The sequence below is a fragment of the Canis lupus genome, chromosome 12 (assembly GCF_003254725.2).
Source record: "Canis lupus dingo isolate Sandy chromosome 12, ASM325472v2, whole genome shotgun sequence".
Taxonomy (NCBI): domain Eukaryota; kingdom Metazoa; phylum Chordata; class Mammalia; order Carnivora; family Canidae; genus Canis; species Canis lupus.
The window spans coordinates 57,788,655-57,802,332 of record NC_064254.1 but is presented as its reverse complement, the minus strand read 5'-3'; the positions used below and the strand labels follow the sequence as shown (position 1 = coordinate 57,802,332).

Below are 13,678 nucleotides of genomic sequence, written 5' to 3'. Positions count from 1 at the left end.
TTGTGTGAATAGTTGATTAGAACCTGTCTCATATAAACACTATGTAGGCTGGACCATTGTTCTGTTTCACTCACTATTATATCCCCTGACCCAGCTCAGTGCCTGGCACTTGATATTTGTCGGTTGAATGGGAAAGTGAGTGAATGAAATGCTGGTAATATATTTCAATGACATTTCAATAAAGTAAAGTAATTTGGGTTACTTGACTTACAACAGGTTATTACAGGTTATTTTAAAATGATAGGCCACTTACATTTACTTCACTGTGGTACTAGTACCTTCATACAAAACAAAATAAATAAATACAGTTTTTCTTGAGGTTCTGTACTTAATCCACTTGTCTTTATTCTCAATTCCCCTTTTTCTTTGTTTTTCTTTCTTTCTTTCTTTCTTTCTTTCTTTCTTTCTTTCTTTCTTTCTTTCTTTCTTTCTTTCGATTGTATTTATTCACGAGACACACACAGAGAGAGAGGCAGAGACATAGACAGAAGGAAAAGCAGGCTCCTCATAGGGAACCTGATGTGGGACTTGATAGCAGACCAGGATCATGCCCTGAGCCGAACACAGATGCTCAATCGCTGAGCCACCCAGGCATCCCTCAATTTCCATTTTTCTAAGAATAGGTCCATTTTCATCTTTTGGAACAGTAAGTCATGCCATTTCCAATGCTGGGAGAACCTCCTTTTTTAGTTTCCCCAATAATGACTTCTCAGGGACCTTCTTGAACCACCTGCCTGTCCATAAACTTGACCATGGCTGGTGGATGTCCCCTAAATCTCATCTTCTGGGCAGCCCAGGTGGCTCAGCGGTTTAGCACCGCCTTCAGCCCAGGGCGTGATTCTGGAGACCCAGGATCAAGTCCTGCATTGGGCTCCCTGTGTGGAGCCTGCTTCTCCCTCTGCCTGTGTCTCTGCCTCTCTCTCTCTCATGAATAAATAAATAAAATCTTAAAAAAAAATAAAAATGAATCTCATCTTCCCTCTTGTAGCAGTGGAACCTATTATTTTAGCTACATTTCTTGACCTTCCTTGAAGCTAGATGTGGCCATATAACTTAATTATGTGAATGGGAATGGTACTTGTAACTTCCAGGAAATGTCAATAGGGAGAGAGCCCTTTGCCTTCCCTTTCCTCCCTCCTGCTGGCTGAAAAGGGGACATGGTGGCTTGAGGTGGAACAGTCAGCTCAGCCCTAGAGCTGGAGCAAAGAGACAGAGAAGACAGATATGTGTATTATGATGTCAACCTGAGGCCGTCTACCTCTAGACTTGGATGAAAAAGGAGAGGGAGAACGAGGGAGGGAGAGAGAATAAATGAATATCAGCTTGCTTAAGCTACTGCTTTTTGTTTTTCTAGCACAGCCAAATCGGATCTTAACTTATTTGCCTTACCATAATATCCAGATCTAGAGTCAATCTTACCATTTAGTGGATGGGGATAAAGAACCTAAACCAACATTTGTTGAATGGAAGATCCCACACAAAGGAAAGCAGTGATATAGGGATCCTTACAAGAGTGGCCTGCTTTAGGTGTAGTAAGTCAAGAATTACAAGGGAAAGGGGAGCAAGCTAAAAGAACCTTTCTATGAGGGAAAAGTCAGACAAATCCAAAATGTGGGACTTCTATGAGTTAACTGATGTAAACTGCAATGTAGGTCAATGAGATGCAAGAACTTTGATTGGATTCTGGATAGAACAGTAACAGCAAAATAGCTCTAAAATATTTTTGAGACAATTGCATAAATCTGAACATAGACTGGATTTGAGATAACTTTATTGAAGTATGAACTTTCTTATGTGCGATAACATTGTGTTTATGAAAGACATTGTCCTTATTCTTAGGAACTGCATAGAATTGGGAATGTAGGTACTGAAAAACAAGGTATCTGCAACTCACATTCAAACGGTTTAAAAATGAAAACAGGCCATATTATTAAAAAAAAAAGGATGAGGGGAAAATGAGAACAGTTAGATAAAGACAGATTAAATACTTTTCAGGACTTTGGGAAAAGCTATATTTATTTAGGTTTCTGGGAGTGTGTGCTTACATATAAATACAGAGAAAGCATATGGAGTAACATTACTAATTGGTGAATTTTGATGAAAGGTGTACATGTATTCATTGTACTATAAGATTGAAAGTCTCAGAATAGAAAGAAAATGTGAGTGATACTGTGATATTAGATTGGCCCAGAAGAGAAATTCCGCATCAATTAGTGTAAATTCTATCTCATACTATTTTATAAAAACAATTCAGAAGTAATAATGGTCACTTACTGTAATCTTTTACTTTTATGTAACACCAGACTCTGTGCAAAGGGCTCACATTATCTCATTAAACCTCACAGAAACCCCATGAAGTAGGGACTACTGTCCACTGCAGTTTTTCACAAGGCTGTTAAATTGTTCAGAGTCAAACAATTATTAAGACTCAACCAGAAAAAAAAAAAAAAAAAAAAAGACTCAACCAGGATGTGAATGCAAGTAGTCTGATTCCTAAGCCTGTGTACTTCACTACTTTTATCCTTGTACCTAGTATCTGTGCCCTCATATGGTCATAGTAGTAGCATGGCCACACACAATGGCTTATCACATACCTGAATGGTCTGTATGCAAGGTAACATCTTCAAAGCTTTGAAATCAAACAGAGCTTCACAAGCTTTACAGCCTGGGCTATGTGGCTCAGACTCTTAGAGTTTCATTACTTTTCTACAACTAAAACATGTTACTAATTGCAACTTGATAAAATGCTTTAAAGACCCAGAATAAAATGATATCCTAACTTTCTATATTATAGGTTCTGCTATTGTATTAATGATAAATTGAAGAAAAGTATTAAAATATTACACATCAAAAATATCTTAATCAAGCAAAAAAGTCAAAATGTTGGACACTATTTGAAAAGTCTTTATGATGCGTACCAAGGATACTCGTGAGGACTTCCGTGCTCCTGTTGGCCTAGAACACACAATGTTGAGAGGCATCAAATAGAGATTCAGAGAGATTGCTCGGTAACCAGGCACAGGGGTAAGTTATGCTTCCTGGAAATATTTTTCAAACTTGGACTGATGAAGTCCTTGCAATTCTCTAAAACATATTTGCATCATTATAGGCTTACAGAAATAGGTCCAAAAGTCTAAGAATCCCAAGAAAATACCGTTGTAGAAATGAAGATGGAAACAAGACAAAATGCAAGAAAGTGTTAGTATAACCGACACATAATTGCTTTTATTAACTTACAGTGTGACTTTATTAGAAGAGAGATTCTTTGTTGATTATTACTTTTTTAAAAAAGATTTTATTTATTTATTTATTTATTTATTTATTTATTTATTTATTTATTTATTTATGATAGACATAGAGAGAGAGAGAGAGAGGCAGAGACACAGGAGGTGGGAGAAGCAGGCTCCATGCCCGGAGCCTGACGTGGGACTTGATCCCGGGACTCCAGGATCGCTTCCTGGGCCAAAGGCGGGCACCAAACCGCTGAGCCACCCAGGGATCCCGCTTTGTTGATTATTACTAATGAGATGCAAATGGCATGCTAGCCTTTTCTGTATCAAAAAAAAAGTTCCAACACTGAAGGTTTGCATAGAAATCAAGCAAAATAATTTATTAAGAGATCAATAAACCTCTTGTATTCCAGCAAGAAAAGGATGAGCACTTATGAATGAGCCACTGTTTAGGAGCTGAAAGGCACCATTTGGACCCAAAGAAAACAATATGTTCTCAAGATGATGTGCCAGAGCTGAGAATGGGGAGGGCAGCGGGAGAATTACAAGGTAAATACGGACACCAGATGTTTCCATTTTGTTCAAGTTGAATTTTTGTTTCTTTTTTTCTTTAATTTTTTTTAAGTAGGCTCCACACCCAAAGTGGGGCTTGAATTTATGACCCCGAGATCAGGAGTCCCATACTCTACCAGCTGAGCCAGCCAGGCACTTCTTGAATTTTTGTTTCTTGTTGACAGACAGAACCTAATGGAAGCTCATGGATATCATGTGAGATCTCTATTCATTTTCCTTACTCTACAACATGTAGTATCTGGGGTCTACATACAGGCTTCTGAAGTTTCAGGAACCCTTGAAATAGGGAACAAAATTGTTGGAGAGGGGGTACCTCACTGGCTTAGTCGGTAGAGCTTTCCGCGTTTGATCTTGGGGGTGTGAATCTGAGCTATAGTTGCTCATGGAATCTTTTTCTTTTACCTTAAAAGAAAAAAAAATGTGTGTATGCATGCTTTTTTATTTTTTTTCTGAGACCATCCCATAGCTCTCATCAGAGTCTCAAAAGGATTTATGACCACACAAAAAGATTAAAAATTACTGTACTAAAATACTGCAGTGGGAAATATAGCCTTTACTTGGCAGAGTATGTCAGGAAAAGGAAAAATATGGTCACTCTATCTTTTGCCTGTAATTTGTAAAAGTGAACATGAAGGCTGTCAAAAGTTGTGAAAGGAAAACTGGGACATTTAAATTGCTTCTTTTGGTTTTCTCTTTTCTTTTCTTTCTTTTCTTTTCTTTTCCCTTCCTTCTTTTCTTTTCTTTTCCCTTCCTTTTCTTTTCTTTTTTCTTTTCTTTTCTTTTCTTTTCTTTTCTTTTCTTTTCTTTTCTTTTCTTTTCTTTTCTTTCGGCTTCTACACCCAATGTGGGGACTGAACTCATAACCTCTCGATCAAGAGTCACAGGCTCTACTGACTGAGCCAGCCAGGTGCTCCATATTTGGTCATTCTTTTTTTTAAAATTTAATTTTATTTATTTATTCATGAGAGAGAGAGAGAGAGAGGCAGAGACACAGGCAGAGGGAGAAGCAGGCTCCACACAGGAAGCCCAATGCGGGACTTGATCCCTGGTCCCCAGGATCATACCCTGGGCTGAAGGTGGCGCTAAACTGCTGAGCCACTGGGGCCGTCCTTGGTCATTCTTTTTATACTGAATTTAAGAGATGTCCTGGGATTCTGTTTTTAGACTTAGTTTTGCATGGTGGCAGGTGAGCCTAAATTAATAATCAGACTTATGCAATGTTTAAAGAATTTCAACTCATAGGGGTGCCTGGGGTGTCAGAGTCAGTTAAGCATCCGTTTATGATCTCAGGGCTGTGGGATTGAGCCCCATGTCAGGCTCTGCACTCAGCATGGAGTCTGCTTAAAAGACTCTCTCCCTCTCCCTCTGCCCCTCCTCTCCCTGCCTCAAATAAATAAATAAAATCTTTAAAATAAAGAGTTTCAGGGACGCCTGGGTGCTGAGCAGTTGAGTGACTCCCTTTGGCCCAGGACGTGATCCTGGAGTCCCAGGACTGAGTCCCGCATCGGGCTCCCTGCATGGAGCCTGCTTCTCCTTCTGCCTATGTCTCCGCCTCTCTCTGTGCCTCTCAGGAATAAATAAATAACATCTTAAAAAAAAAAAAAGAATTTCAATTCATAATGCTGATTTTAAATGGAGATAAATAGATTAATAAGTAGACGGCTAGGTGGAGGATGGACAGATGGATGGATGGTTGTATGATAAATACTGAAGTCTGTTATCAAAGAGTTTAAGGGAATGGCTTTAATCCAGCTCACCTCCCTCCCTCACGCATACCACAACGTGGCCCCTAGACCCACTCTAAAGTGACCAGGCCTTTGCCCATGCGGCCTTTTCTTATTTACTTGAGCACCCACTGACTTGGCAGTTTTGTACCCAGAACCAAAGGAGGCTGAAACTTAACTCTTCTACAGGCAAATCTCTCTGTGTTCCTGAGATGACATCTTCCTTTGAAATCCATCAGTTTGGCCCCATATGACTGGCGCTCCAGGGATTTGCTGGGGCCAAATGTTTTTGACATTCTTGTAGCCCAGTAAGGATCCCTGCTAACCATAGTCACTGACCAAGATTTAGATACCCCATACTGATTCTTTACTACAATTTCTCCTTGAGACTCTTTCTTGAGTTCTTCTTGCGGGACTCTGCATCTCACTGCTCCTTTATACACTTCTGTTGCAGCCTCTAGAAGCCCCATTTCATGATTTACCAATTACACTCCTTTTCAAGTCTTCATAGCAATTTTCTTTAACTGGCTGTCCTCTGAGGATATGATTTCATCTGGAGCCATTTTGAGAGGAAGTTTCACATTCTCAGAGTTGAGAGATGGGGTTTGTGTCCTCTTTACTCATGGCCAAAACTCTTGTATAAAAGTTCTTATGTCTCTAAGCCTCAAGTCTAGCTGTCCTGTCCTCTACTTCTCTATTGCCAAGCTCTACTCCTGATCAGTCACAGCATCTTTTTAGTTCTTCCCCTTCTCATGTTCTCCCATCTTCCTGGGAAACTCCAGTGTGGATAGTTTGTGTCCCACCTTATCAGCAACAGGACCTTGTTCTAGAGGATTCTACCTTCATGGACACATCTAGCACTTGAGGTGACCTAAGAACATCTGAAATTGTGGATTGAAACACCCCACTCAGAGGAAGAAGCCTCTCTTATGATAGAAAACCAAGAAGGCATAGAAAAAAAAAATGAAAAATAACAAGCTGGGGAAAATATTTGCAAGTCAATTCACAGACAAAGAGTTATTTTTCTCAATTAGAGGCTCAGATAAATCAATAAAAAATACTTGTAACCCAGTGAAAAATGAACAGTTCATGGAAAAGTCAATACAAATGCATTTTAAAGAAATGCACCCAACTTCACACATAACAAGAGAAATGCAAATTTAAAACTACAATGAGACACTTTTCTCACCCACCAAATTAGAAAAGATCGAACATTTAAGAATATATGTGGTAAGGGTACATATGAGGATACAGACGCTTTCAAAACTAGTAAGAATTGCCCTCCATGGAGGGCAATATGGCACTATATATCATAATTACAATGCATGGCTCCTTTGACCCAGAAATTACACTTCTAGAAATATCTATGTATGTATCTATGTGTGTATGTGTATAACCACTATTTTCTATGCAGCTATAAAAACAAACCAGGAAGCTTAGAAGTTCTGTATTTAAGATAAGAAAAGAAAGTCATGTGTAGGACGGGCAGGTAATGATGCAATTTTGTGTAAAAATAATGCAAAGCAATACATACATACAGGTACATGTATATATAGAAAATGTTCTTATAATGCATCGAATATCTCTGGGAATACACACAGAAGCTGATGGCTGTATTTGTCTCTGGGGAAGGGAACTGGGTAATGAGAACAGTTAGGAGGGAGACTGTCTCTTAGAGCCTGGCAAGAAACAGAAGGTACATTTAAGTGGGTATTTTGAAGAGGGGCCAACAAGGACTAGCTAGAAAGCTGCAGCATCCCAGGGAAGGCAGCAGCAGGAAGGCATTACCACCTCTCCTGCTGAAGGAGATGTGTATGGACTTGGTTCTGAAAACCCACAGAAGGTGGCAATGTGGAGAGAGCTGCCTGATAGGAGCCATGGCCCAAGTGACTGCAGAAGACCCTATGGCTTAGTCATCCCTTCCTTACTCTCCTCCTGTCCTCCAACCTCTGTCATGGGGCAAACCCCAAGAGGGCCGTTTCAGTGCGTACAACCAGAAACCACGGTGCAAGGAAATAACTGATGTCTGGGGTGAGGAGCAGGGCAGAGAAGAGTCAGAACAGATCTGGAGGCAAAGGGAGAGTATCTGGAACAGAGATCTACTTTTCATTACATTCTTCTTTGTAGCCATTGAATTTTGTACTGTGTTCATATATTTATATTAAAAATAAATTATGTAATTTCTTCTTTTAAAGAATGGACAAATATTTACTTCCCCCTCCAACTATTACCTTTGCTTTCCTCTTTCACAGCCAAATTCATGCCAAGTGTTATCTACACTTATCATCCTTCCCTTCATTTTTCAAGCCTGGCTTCTGACCCCTTGACACTTGAATGTGCTCAGGCTCCAACGTCAGTGATGTCTGTACTGCTAGCTAAATTTATTTTACTCTGCTTTTTGGGAGCATATAAGACTATTGAAAAAAAAATGAAAAAAAAAAAAAAGACTATTGATCCCACTTCACACTTTCTTGAGACACTTTGGTTTCTACAGCCCCAATACCCATCGGGTTTCCCTCCTGGCTCCCTCTCCTTCTCAATTTTCTGAGTAGGCCTCTCTTCCTTTGGCCACCCTCTTAGATGTGGTGTTCTCAGGGTTCTGTCCTTGGCCCACTCACATAGCATTGACTCTCACATTCTCATTCTAACTCCCTTGTCTTTAATGACCCCCACTCATCTCAATCCCAGGCCCAAATCTCTCTCTAAACCTAATACTTGGGAGACATCTCCACTTGGACATTCTTCAGGCTATTATGGGCTGAATTGTGTTCTCCTAAAATCCATAAGTTGACGCTCTTCATAATGTGACTGTATTTGTGTGTGTCTTCAAAGAGACAATTAAGGTAAAATGAGGTCATTTGAGTGTACCTAATAATCCAAGATGACTGTGTTCTTATAAGAAGAGGACATACATAAGTTTCTCTTTCTCTCTCTCCAGGAGAGAGAGGACATCAGGACATAGACATACAGAAGAAATACCATATAGGGCACAGGGAGAAGATGGCCATCAGAAAAAAAATCAACCCTGCCAACACCTTGATCTTGGACTTCTCACTTTTAGAACTGTGAGGAAATAAATTTCTGTTGTTTAAGCCACTCAGGCTATGGTACTTTGCTAGGGCAGGCCTAGCAAACTAATGTATTGCTCAAGCTCAAAATCTCCCAAGCCCTTCTTATGACCTACCTTCTCAATTGCCCCTTACTCATTTGAGCCTGATTATTATTTGCAGATCTTTTCTCAGCATCAACTCCATTTTGCAGAAAGTGTTTTCTAATAGTTGCATATTTATGAGATGCACAAGGCCAGCCAATCAGAAAGTAGATAGTCAATGTCACCTATGGCAATATAGTAGCTTCCAGCTGTAATGTTGGTGAGGATTTGGGATGCCTGGGTAGGGTTGTATTAGATCTCTTCTCCACAAGTCAAGCTAAGAAAGCAGAAGCTCTACAGTAAAATCCAGTTAAAATCCAATTATATTGTTTATTCTTTGAATAGTATTTTAATTTTTAGATATTTTAATAAAATGGCATCTTAAATTTTATTATGTAAAACCAACATCACATCCACTTATTACCACAGCAGCAAGGTCTTAAATCTTTTAAACTATTTTGAATCATTAAATACAATATAAATTTTTTCAAGTATCAGTGAAATTTATAAAAGAATTATATTCATTTGTTTATGCTCTTAGTGTTGGCATCTGATAAAGTTGCTGTGCTAACACTAATCTCCCAGGATCCCGTCTTCTCTTCCTTTTCCCTCCCTACCACTCCCTCCCCCCCAACTCTCCTGCCCCATGGCTTCCTCAGCCAGCATCTAGCACTTAAACTAGGACCTCTCAAAAGGGATATGCATTACGTCTCTTCTAGTAGCTCTTCTGGAGTCTTGATTCACTTTCTTTCCATGTCTGATTCTGCTATACCAACCCTTTTATCTGTATGTCTGGTGTTTAAACTCATCAAGAACTGTGATGTGATTGGGCTGGTTAAGAACCACCCAACAGGGACGCCTGGGTGGCTCAGTGGTTGAGCGTCTGCCTTTGGCTCAGGTCATGATCCTAGGATCCTGGGGTCAAGCCCCACATTGGGCTCCTGCTCAGCAGAGGAGTCTCCTTCTCTCTCTACCCCTGCCCTCTCTCTCTATCTCATTCTCTCATAAATAAATAAATAAATAAATAAATAAATAAATAAATAAATAAATAAAATCTTAAAAAAAATACTGCAGGGCACCTGGGTGGCTCAGTTGGTTAAGCATCTGCCTTAGGCTCAGGTCATGATCTCAGGTCCTAGGATCCAGCCCTCCTTCATTCAGGCTCCCTGCTTAGCGGAAAGTCTGCTTCTCCCTCTCCCTCTGCTCTCTACTCCCAACTCATGTATGTGTGTGTGTGTGCCCTCTCTCTCAAATAAATAAATAATTTTTTAAAAAAAGATTTATTTATTCCTGAGAGACACACAGAGAGAGGCAGAGAGAGAAGCAAGCTCCATTCAGGGAGCCCGATGTGGGACTTGATCCCAGGACACCAGGATCACGCCCTGGGCTGAAGGCAGATGCTCAATCACTGATCCACCCAGGTGCCCCTAAATAAATAAAATATTAAAGAAAAAGAACCATCCAACATGGAATGAGCGTGGGAGGGGGGCTCCTTTTGGGCAGAGTCTTTGATCCTCTTAATAAGCTGGTGGTCTAGACCACTTTTATTTTTAAACATTTTTTATTACCTTATTTTGTTTAAATTCAATTAATTAACATATAGTGTATCATCAGTTTCAGATGTAGAGTTCAGTTGGTCTAGACCACTTTTTAAAAAATATATTTTATTTATTTATTTGACAGAGAGAGCACAAACAGGGGGAGCAGCAGGCAGAGGCAGAAGGAGAAGCAAGCTCCCTGCTGAGCAAGGAGTTGGCTGTGGGTCTCAACCCCAGGACCCTGGGACCATGACCTGAACCGAAGGTAGACACTTAACTGACTGAGCCACCCAGGCCTCCTAGTCTAGGTCACCTTTAATCAAAGTATGGTTTAGTCTTACCAGGAACCTTGTTAGAAATGCAGAATTTCAGACCTCACACCAGAACTACTGAGTTGGAATCTGTACGTTAAAAAGATCCCAAATGATTCATATGCACACTAATGTCTGAGAAGAATTGATCTAATTGTCCCTTATTTGATCATCATGGCAGAGTTCCAGCTGATACATATACACGTTTGGGAAGCACTGATTTACTTGTCCCTTGTCATATCATCATAGCCAGGCATAAATAGGCATAGCAGTATTAGCATAAGGAACTGTCTGAATCCACCTTTCTCAAAAGATGACAATATAGCTGGTAGGTATTTGAGGCTTTATAGCCATTGGGCTTATTTTATTTTTTTTTAAATAAAGATTTTATTTATTTATTCATGAAAGACACAGAGAGGCAGAGACATAGAGAGAGGAGCAGACTGCCTGCGGGGAGCCCAATGAGGGACTCGATCCCAGGACCCGGGATCATGACCTGAGGTAAAGGCAGAGATGCTCAGCCCCTGAGCCACCCAGGCATCCCAGCCATTGGATTTAGACATAGCTCAGAATAGAATGGTGTAAAGAAGGAATACCATGGACAGCGCTCCAGTCCTGGTACATGAGAGATACCATAGACGCTATGCTGTAAAGCACAAAGGGCTGCTGGTGTAGGACACAGTGGGTTTGAACCCTGGCTATATATCATTACCCAGCTCTGGGAACTGAACTTGTTAATTTATCTACCTTAGCCTAACTTTCCTCATTTGTAAATGGGGATGGCAATACTTAACTAACACAGGTTGTTTTGAAGTTACTGAAAAAAATATCACCGGACAGGCAGTTGGTGTATAATAAATATTAGTCCCTTCCCTTTTCTGGCCTTGTAAAGCCCCAATTAGAGTTAGTAAAACAAAGTCCTCACAAAAGAAAAATGACAAGGTCCTTCTAGCTTGAAGCTAATGTCCATGGTTATGACACCAAGGCTGTTAGGATTGGTGGTGGTGTGGAAGAGGTGCAGTAAAGATGCCCATTTGGCTCCTGTGGTCTTCATATCATTTCAGTAGCTGAAGGAGCCCTGGAAGGGGAGCTGGAGTGCAGACATACTTAGCTCCCTACAGCTTCACCGTGGGTTCAGCCTGGGATCTGGCTCTACACAGGCTATTCTGAGGAGCCATTCTCAAAAGAGTCAGTTGTTGACTCAATGCTGTTCAGTTCCCCTCTGGCTGTTAATTATACTACCCCTACTCCTCTGGAGCTGAGCCCCTGACTCTGAGCCAAAGTCTTCCTTCTCTTTGTGGCTGGATTCCATCCCATTGTGGTGGAGCAGCTTTTCCACATAGGGCTCATCTGATCTTGCACAAAGGTTGGTTAAGGCTTGCATGGCTGTTGTGCCTTCACAGCTGTGGCTGCTTTCCTTGTTCCCCATAGCTTTGCACTGACATTCTCATTTGGTCCACCTCTTACGTCTACTGACTCCTCATAGATTACTCTGCTTCCTTTCACTTTTATACAAGTTGAGTTTAAATAATCTTTCTCCTATGCCACAGGTCTAAAAGCTAAATTTTAATCTGTATCAGGTTAAGATTCTATTTTAGCTTTTCCCGTGAAATTTTATTTTATTTACATGTACATCTAAAAGATGTTCACTTCATGGTGTCTCTGAAAATTTATTTATTTATTTATTTTTAATTTAAATTTTTTTTGTCTCTGAAAATTTAAACCACATTTGAACTAAAGACCAGATGCTCAAGGTGATGGTTTAAAGATGAGCATCTTTAATACTCAAAGATGATCTGATAGGACCAAGAGGCAGCAGTTGGTCACCAGCCTCCATGAGTGGGCAGGGCAGGTCTGCCTACCACAAGAGGTATGAGAATAAAATGGGTAAGTGGCTCTCTGGGACCAAAACATTAAATTCATCTGGTTTCTAACTTGTTTCCTGGACATAGAGTTTGCCAGTATTGATTCTCCCTTTGGCCTTCCATATTGCTTCACTGAAGGTAATTTATGTTCATCCCCATGACTGAATCTGGACGCTCAGGCAAATAATTCAGGACCAAATAACAAACTGTCACTCTTTAAATACTGGCTCAACATTTAATGAGAGCAAAGGCTTGGTGCTATGTGGGAAGGGCATAGAAGAAGAATGAAGGATTGCTGGTCTTCCTTGTCCCATCTCTGCACAGAGCACTTTATTAAAGTTTATTTATTAATTTTTTTTAAAAATATTTTATTTATTCATTCATGAGAGACAGAGAGAGAGAGAGAGGCAGAGACACAGGCAGAGGGAGAAGCAGGCTCCATGCAGGGAGCCCGACGTGGGACTCCATCCCGGGTCTCCAGGATCATGCCCTGGGCCTAAGACTGCGCTAAACCACTGAGCCACCAGGGCTGCCCTTAATTTTTTTTTTTTAAATAAAGTTTATCTATTTAAGGAACTGCTACACCCAAGATGGGGATTGAACTCACCATCTGAAGATCAAGAGCTGGCTTGCAGTACTGACTGAGCCAGCCAGTAGCCAGTACAGAGGATTCCTGCTCTGATTCCAAGCTTACCGCTCTACCTCCTGTGAACAAGACCCTGCAGCCTTCTGGTCCCTCTCTCTGGAATAATCTAGTGACCACGTCTATCACTCCAGCAGGCCCTTGGGTTCCACTCTTTGCCACCTGCTCATGGGACTTTTGCTTCCAAGCGCGTACACTACTTCCAGACAGGTCAGGTGTCCATACACGGTGGTGTATGGGACACTGCAAGCGCTGCTGCATGGCCAGCCCCTTCCATTGCTCCTTCATGCTGGCAAAAAAAAAAAAAATAAAAAGGCCCGCATTTAGGAACATGACAGCATTCACTACTTTTTTTTTTTTTCAGTTCCTCCAAACAATTTTAAGCTATTCATGCTCTTGCCAAAATCCGTGTTATCATAAAACTATGAAACATGGCCCTCTTGTTGGGACTTAACCAACTTTACGAAATGAAATTAAAAATGAAGTTTAAGGGAAAAAAATCGAACACACACACACACACACACACACACACACACACACGTTTAGCAGATTTTCTGCACCGAAAAGAAAAGGGACACAAACCAAAACACCCCACATGTACAAGTTCCCCCATAATGATTTCAAAGGGGAAAAAGACCCGAGC

At 40.6% G+C, this 13,678-nt stretch overlaps 1 long non-coding RNA gene across 1 annotated transcript; it reads left to right on the top strand.

Annotated features, from left to right (window-relative positions):
- The first annotated feature begins 495 nt into the window (after positions 1–495).
- LOC125752264 (uncharacterized) lies at positions 496–13,550 on the top strand. Its single transcript, XR_007401327.1, has 3 exons — positions 496–3,024; positions 3,644–3,779; positions 10,362–13,550. It is a non-coding gene; the product is annotated as an uncharacterized LOC125752264 (long non-coding RNA).
- Positions 13,551–13,678: the final 128 nt, after the last annotated feature.